Here is a 12746-nt window from a genome sequence, read left to right on the forward strand (position 1 = left end):
ATGCAAGCAACCACCCTGTCACAGAGTATGTGTTTCTGAATGTGTGTCTGTCTTGTGATGGACTGGTGTCTGATTCAGTATTTGTCCCGCCTGTTTTGAGCCTGTTGCTTGCCAGGACAGGCTCTGGCTCATCCGTCAACCTGAAATGGATCAAGCGGTTAGAAAATGGATGGATTTATCATAATAAAGATGAGGTGTTCAGAAACTTTAGTGCTGTAACACGTGGTTTGCCCAGAGCAATGTTTGTAGTAATTCAATACTATTACACGTAAGAACCATCTTCTGTTTTCCAGAATAAAATAAAAAACAAGGGAACTTCTTCTGGAGCTTTTGTGCATCAGAGCATTGCTTTTTTTTAATTTAGTATTTTATTATTTTATTATTTAGTATTTTGAATTTTACAATGCGTGTATTATTCTTCCAATCTAGAATGATGTAAATCAGACAACCTTGTTCAGAGCTCTGAAGTGAGTTTAATATGCTTATCCACATTGGTGCACTCAGTTTTCTCAAAATGATGCGTCTTTTATAACATAAACCCTCACGTGAGTTCAAAACACCCCTTGAGAAGGCTTACTTTTTTGACAGTGTTTTAAGCCATACACATACAGATTTTAAATATTTTACACATTTTCTCAGACTGAAAAGCATCTTTGTCAAATTGGCAAAACAGGAGCTAAGAGCCGTACTGAACCAAAATACATTTATATGAAGCCTCAAATTCACCCAAGAAAGAACACCTGAGTGTATAAGCCCATCTCCGGTTGTCACTAAGTGTGCTTACACAGCCTAAGTGTGCTTGCACATCACTTTGTGTTGCCCTTAATAGCTGCTTCAACAGAAAAAGAACTAAATTAATATAATTTTGTGAATTTGTCTTGTTCTTCTTATGTAACGCTGGGCTGTCATAGTCTCACATTAGCTTCAGTCTATACAGCAACAAGACAGCTGTTTAAATAAGAAATCCCTCGGTCCATTCTCTTTTGAGGTCTTTCTGTAACCTGTTTCTTGCAGATGTGGCTTTGATAACCTTTAATGCAGTGGGAGAGATGCTGAGGAAGATGTTTCCATGCTTTTGGCCTGTAGCTATATCCTGGGTATCCTATTGGTCAATATACTGTATATGGTTTGGTTTAAGATTTTACAAGTAGTTTATTGATTTACAACAGAGCTGTAAAAAATCAAGAACAGTTCAACAGAGAGATACCTGATGGATTTATTATAAAATAATCTCTTTTCATCTCTATCTTGCATTTCAATATTTCTTTCTTCCAAAAAAAGGTGTTCTTCAAACTTTGTGTTTTTTTTTGGAGGTACAGTATCTTCCTAAATCTTGATTCAGTATGTTTAAACACTAAAAAACGTTAAGATTATAAACTTGTTTTGTTGTTCGAGCCTTCATTAAGCAATCATACAAATTTTATTCAGAGCACCAACTTCTCTTTCCTTTTTTAGAATGGGTTGGAAAGGCATCGCACTCTGTAACTTTCAGTCCTCTGAATCTTTAATGGTCCCTTGATACAACAGATAAGTTTAATTTTTTTAAATTCTTAACTGAGCATTTTTCTATATGTAGGCCATATCTCTGAAGATCTGTTCCATTTCGTACAATTGACAGGATATAAAAAACAAAAACAAAAGTAGCTCTGACTTTTGAAGATATTAATCAAAGGAAACGACAGGGCTATGAATTAGGCTGGTACTGTAAATCTCCCCATATTATCTGAAGCGACACATCAGATGAAGAAAAGGACTATTGTGTTGTATAACCTGAAAAACCCAGGTTGCATTTATTGGGACCTTATAATACCGCAGTATGAATAACTGCCAGGTTTCTGATCAGATTATGCAGTCACTAAACACTTCTTTTTTTAATAATGTAAAGACTTTAACATTTTAAACCTCCAGGGTTTTAAAAATAAATTTGTTGTAACACACTGTAATCTCTTAGACTTGACTTTTGAAGATTTTAAAGATTTAAACAATTTTCATGTAAAGGAATACTACAGTGCATGGGCTTGAAATGCTTTCACTTTCCATCAAATCAGAAAGTTTAGAAAGACAAGATCAACTAGGAAATGAGAATGCCTGCCTACCTCCGGCCAGGAGGAAGTGCTTTTATCTGACAAACTTGCTTAACTGTGCCCTTTTCTCAGCATCATCAACGAACAACAACGGACAGGAATAAAATCCTCCCGGATCCCAAGCACTCACAAAAGCATTGTGGTCTTCAGAGATAGGGTCTCACAGTATAACACACCTTAGGTATTAAATATAAATGCTTGGTAGTAATCTATTGACTTGAAAGTGACACAGTTTTGTGAAAGGTTTTAGCAACTTGGCTTTAGCCTCTCATCGTACCAAGCGTACTTAGGCAATTCTGCACACGCTATGTCCTTTGCGCGCGTTGCGCTGTAAAGTATTATGCATGTGATGATAACATTTTGTGTAGGAGCTATGAAAGAGTCAATGAAGCCTTTATGCAGCAACATTCAAATAAAGCATTGCCAGTGTTTTGCACAGCTGGTGATAAGTCTTCACTTCATGCTCTTTAATCCCCAAATCTACAAGAAGTGAGCCCGTTTAGATTCACTGCCTACTGTAACACAGATGTAAGATGTGTGTTTCCTGTCAAGGGCAGGTCTTTTGGTGAAAGGGAGCCAATCAGAGAGACCTAGATGAGGGCAAAATCCCAGGAGGATCTCAAGGTTCTCTTCTGGAACTGGACAGTGATGTTTCTGAAGGCACATCGGAGACACAGGAAATCAAAGCAAATCAAAGACAAAACCAAGAATGAAGCAGAGGGCATTTAAGAGATTTCTGCTGAGTGTTAGCAATGTATTGGATGAAAATGAAAGCAGTGATGATTTTAATATGGATGATTCTAATCATTCTCTAATAATTCACTAATTAGGAAGGTTAATTAGACTAATCTGCAGATTATATTGATGTTCCAAACAAAATTAAACAGACTGCCACTGTAAAAGTGTCCTCAAGCAGTAGTTGTACAGGCCAGGCTTAAAGAAACTCCAAAAAGATATTATACCTCCTAGAAGGTTGTCTTGTGAGGATGAGGGTTGATAACCTTCTGTTATAATCTAGCTCTTCATGAACGATTTGCCATATACAATTGGACTGATAATAATCAGTGCTGTAATAAAATCTTATATGAAGGTTGGCAGTTTGGGTCCATCAATGTCCTCAGCTTCTGCATACCTGGAGTTCACTTAGGAACCTCACAAGAATGTCTGAACTTTAATTAAAACTTTGCCTTGTTTGAAGTTCATTCTTGCAATGTCTACTAGTATATTAACAGGCATCACATCTGTTACATTCAGCAGGCATTCACAACACAGAAGCAGATCAGGGCCCACGGAACGCTGAAACTCTTGACACTCTTATTATGTTTGGACCCTCAGAGCTAAGATAACACCTAGATGGGTGTGCACTGTCTCAGCTACTTCTGGCCGGCTTGTTGACAGGTTCACAGCTGAAACAAGCAACGTTCCTGTTAGCTTTTTTACCCAACTACATAAAGTGAAGCGTATAAATAAAAATTAAACCAGGCAGAACAAGGAACTGTTACAAAAACGTCTGACAGAGGTTCTGCTCCCCAAGGACCAATCTACCACCTTTCCTTTACACTGAGGAAGCATTTAGACATTTCCTGAAACAAAGGAAAGCCTACAGATGTGTCAAAGACATATAGCATATATACACTAGTACAGTACAGTGTTAACAGAACAGTATTTAGCCCCAACTTTGGTTTAGAAATGGCAACTGTGTCTCTGTATACAGAAAATAAAGTGAAATTATGTAAGTGATACCTTTTTAATGCTAAGATAGATAAATCTAAGACTTGTCTTCTCCTTGTTACCATATTAGTATTTTATAAACATTAAGAATACATTAATATTATATATTTATATAAGATACTGTAATCATTTTCACTTTACATTTTATGGCTTGTTTATAAATATTTTATGCATGCATTAAGAAGATAATTTCATCTTTTAGGATTATTATTTAGTTCACAAAGTCTAAACATATATCACACATATTGCAGAATGTCTTATTAACATATTTTGCACAGTACTTATTACTGTAACTCATATTTTGTTCTAAAAACAGGAAAAATAATTGTACAAACTTTTTGGTAATGTGTTCACCTGTCTTGCGTACAAAGGCAGCCATCCTGTCTTACTCACAAAAGTATCTACATGTTTTTCAGTGACTTGTGACCATTACTTGCAGTGTAATTTAAGAAGGGCTGCAACATAGCCTGGTTATTTGGAACTAAATTCTCACTTTAGGAAAAGAAATCTTTATAAAGAAAATTAGAACATAAAGCCTTTCCCTTTTCATGTCTAATCTGATTATTTTGTTTCATTTATTCATTTTTCACCAGTAAACTAAACTAGTCCATTTCTAAATTCTGGTTTAAGAGTGGTGTCTTCACTCTATATTTTAGTTAATATATTGGAAGTAAGTTACAATGTGAAGTCCCTTTCTACATATTCACTGTTTGTGTCTTTTTTCATTGATTTAAGAATGCTTTTTTCCCCAAAGTTTCCTTTCTTCTGTATTGACGAAGCAATTTCTTTCCCTTCGTGTGAAAGAGAAAAACACAAAAGGGCCCCTGTCCGCTCAGATAGCGTTAGTGCAACACTGCACTTTAAATGAGCATGACAATCAGTTAAAAGGTTGTAAAGACTGTCCTGGAAAAAATATCGTATCGCTCCAGGAAGGCGTGAAAATCTTCAGTCATCATAAATCACATCTTAAGACCCATTCTTTAACGATGTAGATGCCACACTGGCCAACCAAAGTGATACATAGGTGAGGAACAGGATTTATTTTCATCTGAAGATTGCTTTACAATATACAGTATGTGAGACTGGGGGGGAGTCTCTCACATATAATGTAGTGTCTCTACTGCACAATAAATTCTCGATATAATTAGGTCCTGCTCAATGTCTTCACAGCAGCAGCTGCAATTTATGGAATCTGGAGCATCTTTTGTTTGCATAGCAAGGAAACCATTTGTTTTTTGGGGGGAAGTGAGAAATGCTTTGCATGTGGCCAAGTGTCTCTCCATCATTTTTCTCCTCCACTGTTCAGTATCCTGCCTCCTTCCATCTTTGCTTCCCTGTCATTTCCTGCACCTAGCGCTCAACACAACAACCGTTCAGCTGTTCCTGATCACAGCGTGTTCTGCTGTTTAATTTAAGAGGACAAGATGCCTGAGCCTGCTCTGGCGCTCTTTGCCAGCAGCCATCTCCTGTGTGATTTGAAGACTGGGAGGACTGAAGCTGTCCATGGGATAATTGAGCCCTGGAACAATGCAGGTGCTTGCTGACCTACATAGCCTCTATTTTCTACCCTTGATCTTCTCAGCAACTGCAGCTGTGTGAAATCTGGCAATCTGTCTAAAGTTCTAATCTTCCACTTTCTTTCTTGGTAAAGCGTAACTGTTTGTTTTTTGTGTGTGTGTGTGTTAATCTCAATGTAATACTCTTCCAAAGCTTCAAAAAAACAGGAACAACAGAATGGATTTTTTAGGACATTTTTGTTCCATGAAAAGGAGTTTTTTTTTTGCCATTGAAACAAGGTAGTACTCTGATACTGTCAGGATATCCGTGAACTGACTGAGGCTCTGTATAATAAGAATTTCCATGAGAAGGTTTTCCTTTTCTCTTTAAGTAACTTCCACTGCAAACACACTCCAAATGCCAAATTCCTCATGCTCCAGCTTCTCTAGAACTGAAGACTTCTGATTACTAACACAGGGTTTCTACATGGCTGGATATAAAGATCTTATATAAGCTTGTATTAGTTGTGCAAATTATGTGTGATCTTTCTTAAGCTTGAAACTATTGAGACGAATAGAGTTACTCTTCAGTTGCATGCATTTGCACAGCTAAATCACATTCTTCAATCCAAAAAAGCATTCCTATGATAATTTTTAAAGAAAACTTCTGACCAACAGAGCCTATGAAATTAGGTTTGCACAGCATTGACAGGGTGGCTCCAAAAAGTATTTTTGTATTAAAACAATTCAGTTCTATGCCACTGTTTCAATTTTAAAATTTCAAATTGGTAATTCCACAGACAGATGGGAATGCTTGTAAATGTGCTCATTCTCTACAGGTGAATTCATTTTCACCTATACATTAACTGAACTGTCAGCACCCTGATTCACTCTAATGTGGTTTTACCCTATTAGCTATGCTGAAAATGATGCCTTAGGTGTAATGTGAACACATGCTATCTGGCGATGATGCTTAATGATTGAGAGTGCATTAGACATATTTGCAATTCTGGAGGTTCTTCTGTCAGAAATGTTTTTTGTAACACTTATATAACAGAGCCCAGATGTTCTTTAACATGACATTAAAAAAAAGAAAAGAACTGCAATTTGGAGACACAGATATGGCTGAGGAACAAATCATGACAGTATAATCTGGTGTTAAACACTGAAGACAGAAGAACTGTTACTGTTGATTGACATATATCAGGTACACATGTAGTTTCCAAATGAGGGTCTATAGTTGATTTTGTTGTATGTTTTAACACCCAGTTCAGTCAGTCTGAGAATCAGTAGACTCAGAATCAACTTGTCTCTTTATGGCTATAAGCTTAAAAAATAAATCAAGATTGTACCCATTCATTTTAATCTAGCAAATCTTTGGCAGGTAGACAGTAAATGTTATCCTTCCTCTTGAGCATCGTATGGTATCGGCACAAGGCTGAAATATGATGTCATATTTTTGTCTGCTTCATCCTGTGCATTGTGTATTGCTTTGCATATTTTTCAAGGCATCACAGTTTAATGTGGAAGGTTGTAGAAGTTTATTCTGAGACTCAAGTATAGGTCTCTATGGGACGTCACATGGTCCACTTCAAGTAAAAAACAATGTCCCTTTCAACAGGCTCCTTGTTCCGGGTTCCTCTCCTTCTCTGGCCAAGAAGCAAAAGGAATGTCAGGCCCACGGGCTGACCTCTTGTAATAACCCCGTACTGTATGAATTTGCAAGACCAAAGGACACTCTGTTGCACAAAACCAAAAGTAGCCATTTTCGTGGGAGTATACAATTGGCTTGACACTCCTCAACTCCTTTTTTTAATAAAAAAAAAACAAGAGCCATTCATTGAATCTTCTTTCCTTGCCACGGTAACATTTTCATACTGAAGAAGAAAGAACTTGGGACAAGTGCAGAATAAAAAAAGAAGAGTAAGATAATTCCGGGATGGTAAAGAACCTAAGCCAAACTAGCTTAAAACTAGTTCTTACTGCATTTACTGTCTTGTTATTTCTTAACCACTAAGATGATTTATTTTCCCTGATGAAGTTTTTTGCATTTGCTTTTGAATGTGGTCCACACAGTCATACAATGTGTCCAGTCTACAACATAAGGCTTTAAACATGGGCCAGAATAGCTCAGTATCTTTTCTGCATGCATGCCTATGCAGGCACAAATATAACATGCTTGAATTCCAACATGAAGAGATGCAAGATGCAGAAAATATTCCTCAGATACGCTCCAGCTGTTTAAAAAGGAGGCACAGAGAAGAGACAGTGGAAAGAGTAGCCCTACTGGAGACTGACAAACGGTACTTCAATACCCCCACAGGGGAGCGAACAGAGTGTTTTTATTGTTCTTCAGTTAGAGAGGCTGCAAGCGCACTTGTAAGTTTTCATGCCAGGGAATGTTATCTCATAGCAAACCGAAGCATGAGTGCAGGCAGCTATCTGAGAAGACAGTGAAGACACGAGTAAGACATTACTGGGGAGAAAGACCAGGCAAGCTTGGAGTGAGTCTCAAGGACACAGACGTCTGCCTGACTGGCTTTGCTGACTCACTTTTTTCAGGTTATTTGGTTATACAGTAAGTTTGATAAACCATACATTTGACATTTGCAATCAGGATTGTGCACTCCTAATAAACATATAAAGCTTTCCATAATACTCAACATTCACTCCACACACAAGTCAAAACAGTCGAGTACAGTGTTCAGCCCCTCTCCTGTCATGACAACATGACAGTCTTCAAAACACTGGTGAGCTATTGAGATCACATGGTCTGAATATCCATTTCTATACAGATAATACCCAGATCTACAGCCATACTAAACCTGACACTAAAGTGGCTGTCTCTGCGCGCTGCATCTCTACCATTCTGTAAAATCCTGGATGAGTCAAAATTTCCTTCGTTTAAACTGCGACAAGACTGAACTCATGCTTCTCGGCAGCTCCCATCAACTATGTAAAGCCCATGCAGTGACCTACGTGTGGATGAAATTTCAATCTAAACTGAAGAACTTGGGGGTGATATTTGACAGGCTTGACACTTAACACAACATGTGCAAAATATTGTAAAAACCATCATTCTTCCATCTCAGAAATATCATCAGACTATGTCCTATGTTGTCTGTGACTAGGTGAAAAGCCGGTCAACACATTTGTCTTCTCTAGAATTGATTACTGCAATGTCCTAATGACTGGGGTTTCTAAATCCATACTAAACAAACTTCAGTATTCCAGAATTCGGCAGCCAGAATCCTGACCAGATCCATTACTCCTGTCCTGGAGTCCTTGCATTGGCTTCCTGTCAGGTTCCGAGTTGACTTCAAAATCTTCATGGTCACCTAACAGACTCTACATGGCTTAACACCTCAGTACCTGTCTCACCTACTACCTTCCTACTCCCCACCTCACAACCTTAGTTGGTCTGACTCTGGTCTCTTGTTTGTCCCCCAGTTTCATCTACATACTATGGGTGACTGGGCCTTCTCTGGATTTCTGTCCCCAAGGATATCAGAGAGTCCCCTTATCTGAGCGCTTTCACATCCAGACTCAAAGCCTTTTTTCTTCAGAAAGCCTTCTATAACACTCATGTCTGTGTCTGCCCCTTTGCTTCTTGCGTAAGGATGATGATGAGTTAAACAGCTTCAATCCTATTATTTCTTTTTGGCTTGGCAAATGTCTGAATATACACATAGAAGCTAACACTAGACTAAAATGGCGAACACACATGAACAGGGGTCTGCAGCATTTCAAGCAATAATGGACATCTGATGTCAAACTGGCCTGTTTCAACGTTTATTCTGCCGCCAACCAGCAGCAGCTTAAAAACGAATCATACTTCTGCACGCGGGCAAAACAATGGAAGGGATGTCCAAATGATGAATTCCATCCATAACAAGTCTTTTTGCAGCAATCTACCTACGACTACAGTAGTCAGATTGATCCTATAGTTTTCCTCTTCATGGGGAGGTTTAGTTATTGGTCAATAAACCCAGATCACAGGCTTTCAAGAAAAATTAGTGGCAGTGGCTTTTAAGAAAGTTCACAGGCTAATGACCAGTTGTCTAGAGGTTTTGTTATTACAGTTGTGCACAGCTGCGAGGGGTTTTTGACTCCCAGGCCACAACCCCATAGCCAATACAGCTGGTTACCAGAAAACCTGGTCATCTGCTGTGTGCTATTTTTACATCCTGTTCTCCAAGCACTGTATATTCATTATTGAGGACAGGATGAAGCGGGCTTCACAAAGCCTCTTTGCATAAGCACAAAGGATTATCATTTCAGTAGTACTAAGACCTTTTATTAGGGGTCTTTTGCTGTTATTCTCCATCTCTTTATGCTGGGATTGGAAAAGAAGTTTCAGAGAATAAGAATAACCCTACAGAAAATCAGAGCTCTCCAATCTGTACGGTGGGAGTGTTTTGAAAAGTTTCACAGGTAACTTGTTTGACTGAGGATGCTGCTCTCCTCTCAGGTGACCATGGTCATTGTCATATTTAATACCGCAGCACAGTCAGTTTGGAGGAATTGATAATGTTTGAATAAATGACTACTGACATGCTTACTTTAATTTTGAAAAGCGATGTCACCATTCACTCTCAAATTAGATTTTGGGCACAAGATGCTGGCAATGTTTTGTTCTGGGATGGTTAAATTGCACCCTATTTAAAGACATTCACTAGACCAAACAATTACCAATCATATCAATGACTAGGAGAGATATTGCCTTAATGTTGATCATTAACAACATAGTATAGTTCAAAACAGATATTGTACCAGTAGAAAATCAGAACTTTCAAATTGTCAATGTAATTTAATGCAGTGTGATGTTACAAAAAAGCTAATTTTTAGTCTCTTTCCTCTTTAAAAAAAAATATATATTTTGATGAGAGACCCACAATATGCTTCAACACAATGCTATTATTCTGAACTCTTTGATGAGCACAGTGAGTCACTGTGACAGTACACAAAGACGTCTTTCATATTCTACTATATATTCCATTCAGCTCACAAAAGTAACCAACACAGAAATCAGAAACAATGTGTAAGAAAACATACCAGTACCTTCTGAATCCTGCTGTTTTGAAAGTCAACAAAGAGCTTGTTTTTGCTCAAATATTGATTGTATACTGAACCACAGCATAACCAAGCTGTGCCAGACAGGATTGTACAAAAGGGCCATCCAACTGAACAGACAATACTGTGAACTTACTAATAGCCTTTTACTGGGTTTTTATCTTGTGACAGTACTTGCTGTGTTCTGTAGTAGTTTTAGAGAGTAATTTTATTTAATTGTTTGTTTGAATATTTATTACTTGTAACATTTAACAGGAGACTAAGAGTACACAAGAAACCCCCCGTGGGTATAATTATGGCTCAATTAATTTCCACAATTAGTCACTTGCTCAGATGTTTGTTCATCTTCCCGAGATGTGTAGGCTATTATGTAAATATACTAGGAGGCCACAGTTTTTTATAGACTGTAAAATCTAAGCAAATTCCTTTATCTCTCCAAAGTCCAGATACAGAAACATGTAAATATACGCAAACTGTCCATCAGAGCAAGGTAACTGCATGGCCTTCTGCCACTTGACAAATGCAATGAACTGCACTCTAACAGGCCAAAGGCATCAAAGAATCCACAAGGATTAGAATGTTTTTTCCCTCTGGCCTTCAAAAGAATGTCATTCGGCCTAATCTCATTGTTAAGTGCTAAACTGCTTGACATCACTACTTAAGAGCCAAGGACACTTAAAGACTGTAACTGTAACAAATGTCTGAGGGTACAGTTAATCTAATGGGAAACTCACAGAAATAACACATCTGTTCTGTCATTAAGCTGATAAAATCAGGTCTCAACAGGTTATAAGCTTATGTATTACTTTTCTCTTAATTTAACTTTGTATCAATAAAGGTGCAGTTCTTTTACTTCTAGGTGAATCTCGGGAGTTGGTATGAACTTTTTAAAATCTTTTATTAGGAGTTTATTTTTGTTAGGATTTTTTAATGATAATTTGTCATTTTCACCTCTGGCTCAATTATGCGCCAGCTATTGATTTGCTTATGTTTTTAAGCATCTTTCTGCTGAAGTCTAAATGAGTCTATACACAGGTCACAGATGAAGACAGAACAAGCCCACGGAGAAATGGCTGTGTCACAGGGTGCCTGGGAACATGTCACTTTGTGTCAGAGTTAAAGTTTGCATTAGCATCTGGGGAAAGCAGTCCCGTATTCCTGCTTATCTCCGAGCATCCACAGACTCAACCCCGGCGCGATAAGCTTCAATGTGTGATGTGTCAACGTTCAGCCACCACTCTGCACTTGCCCTGCGTACTGTAAACCAAGGACAGACCTGAGTAGATAAACTACGCAAGCTGGGAAGTGCTACACATGCAACCGTTTAATGTAGAGATGATTAAATGCAAATGACATAAAATATCTAGTGAGTTCTTTTAAGACGTTTTTTCTTAATGTTTTAACTGGTCCACAGGTTAAAATTACCGCATCTGAAAACACACTTCACTGCCCTGATGTTGTATAATTTGGGAAATATTTAATTCCATACATATTTATTGAAAAAACCACCACTTTTTAATTGTATAACATATACAGGATGTAAAAAAATCAAATCACAAAAAAAGTAAATACAAGCATTATATCTCATTTTTAAAAATAAATTTTGCTGAGAACCTATTAGACATTAGCTGATGACATCAAAATAAAAACAATGCAATAGAATTCCTTTCTTATTCTTTACATACTTTATCACATGAAATGAGAACTGAATTTTCTTAGTGGAGGGCTAATCAATTAGATCGCTGTCTTGTTTTTCCAGAGAAATACCTCTGCTCCTTCTAGTCTGCTGTCACATTGCTTCGCAGCATCCTGGCCTCAGTGAACGTCAATCAGGACCTTTGTCCTGCGGCACAGTTTGTTGGCTGTGGGAGTGAATAAAAGCTAAATAAAGAGGACAATGGTGTGATCTGGTTCTGTCCACCAGAATGAAAACCTACCAGGCTTGCACTATAAAAGAAAACCCAGGGCCATGCAGGGTCAGTCCTTAAAGAAAAAGAAAATATTGTTTTTGAGATGAAAATCAAAGTAGGTTTTGCCAAATAAAGCTCAGAAGATAATGTACAGTCCTGTCAGTATTCAGTGGGAGGCGGGTTCTTTGTTGCTGTAGTATCGCTCACACAGAAAACATTCTAGATATTTTTTTTTCCCCACCTGTCAGGAACTGAATGGAAAATAAAGATGCAGAGTTTATTCTTTAAAGGTTCTGACAGCCAACAACAAACCACCTGCCACAGCTCATGGTTCAAACTTTTAAGATTAAAAAATCAAACAATATCCTGTCCCAAGTATACAGTACCATGTTTGGTCCCATGTAACCTTGTTGGCAGTATGGTTTTTGTTCCTCTTCATGCTACTGTATGTA

The 12746-nt window shown here is 37.8% G+C and overlaps 1 protein-coding gene across 1 annotated transcript in view; it reads right to left on the bottom strand.

Moving 5' to 3' along the window:
* jam3b (junctional adhesion molecule 3b) overlaps positions 1–12746 on the bottom strand; it is a 51746-nt gene that overhangs the window by 10433 nt on the left and 28567 nt on the right. The window lies entirely within an intron of this gene.

The sequence above is a fragment of the Lepisosteus oculatus genome, chromosome 23 (assembly GCF_040954835.1).
Source record: "Lepisosteus oculatus isolate fLepOcu1 chromosome 23, fLepOcu1.hap2, whole genome shotgun sequence".
In the NCBI taxonomy this organism is placed as follows: domain Eukaryota; kingdom Metazoa; phylum Chordata; class Actinopteri; order Semionotiformes; family Lepisosteidae; genus Lepisosteus; species Lepisosteus oculatus.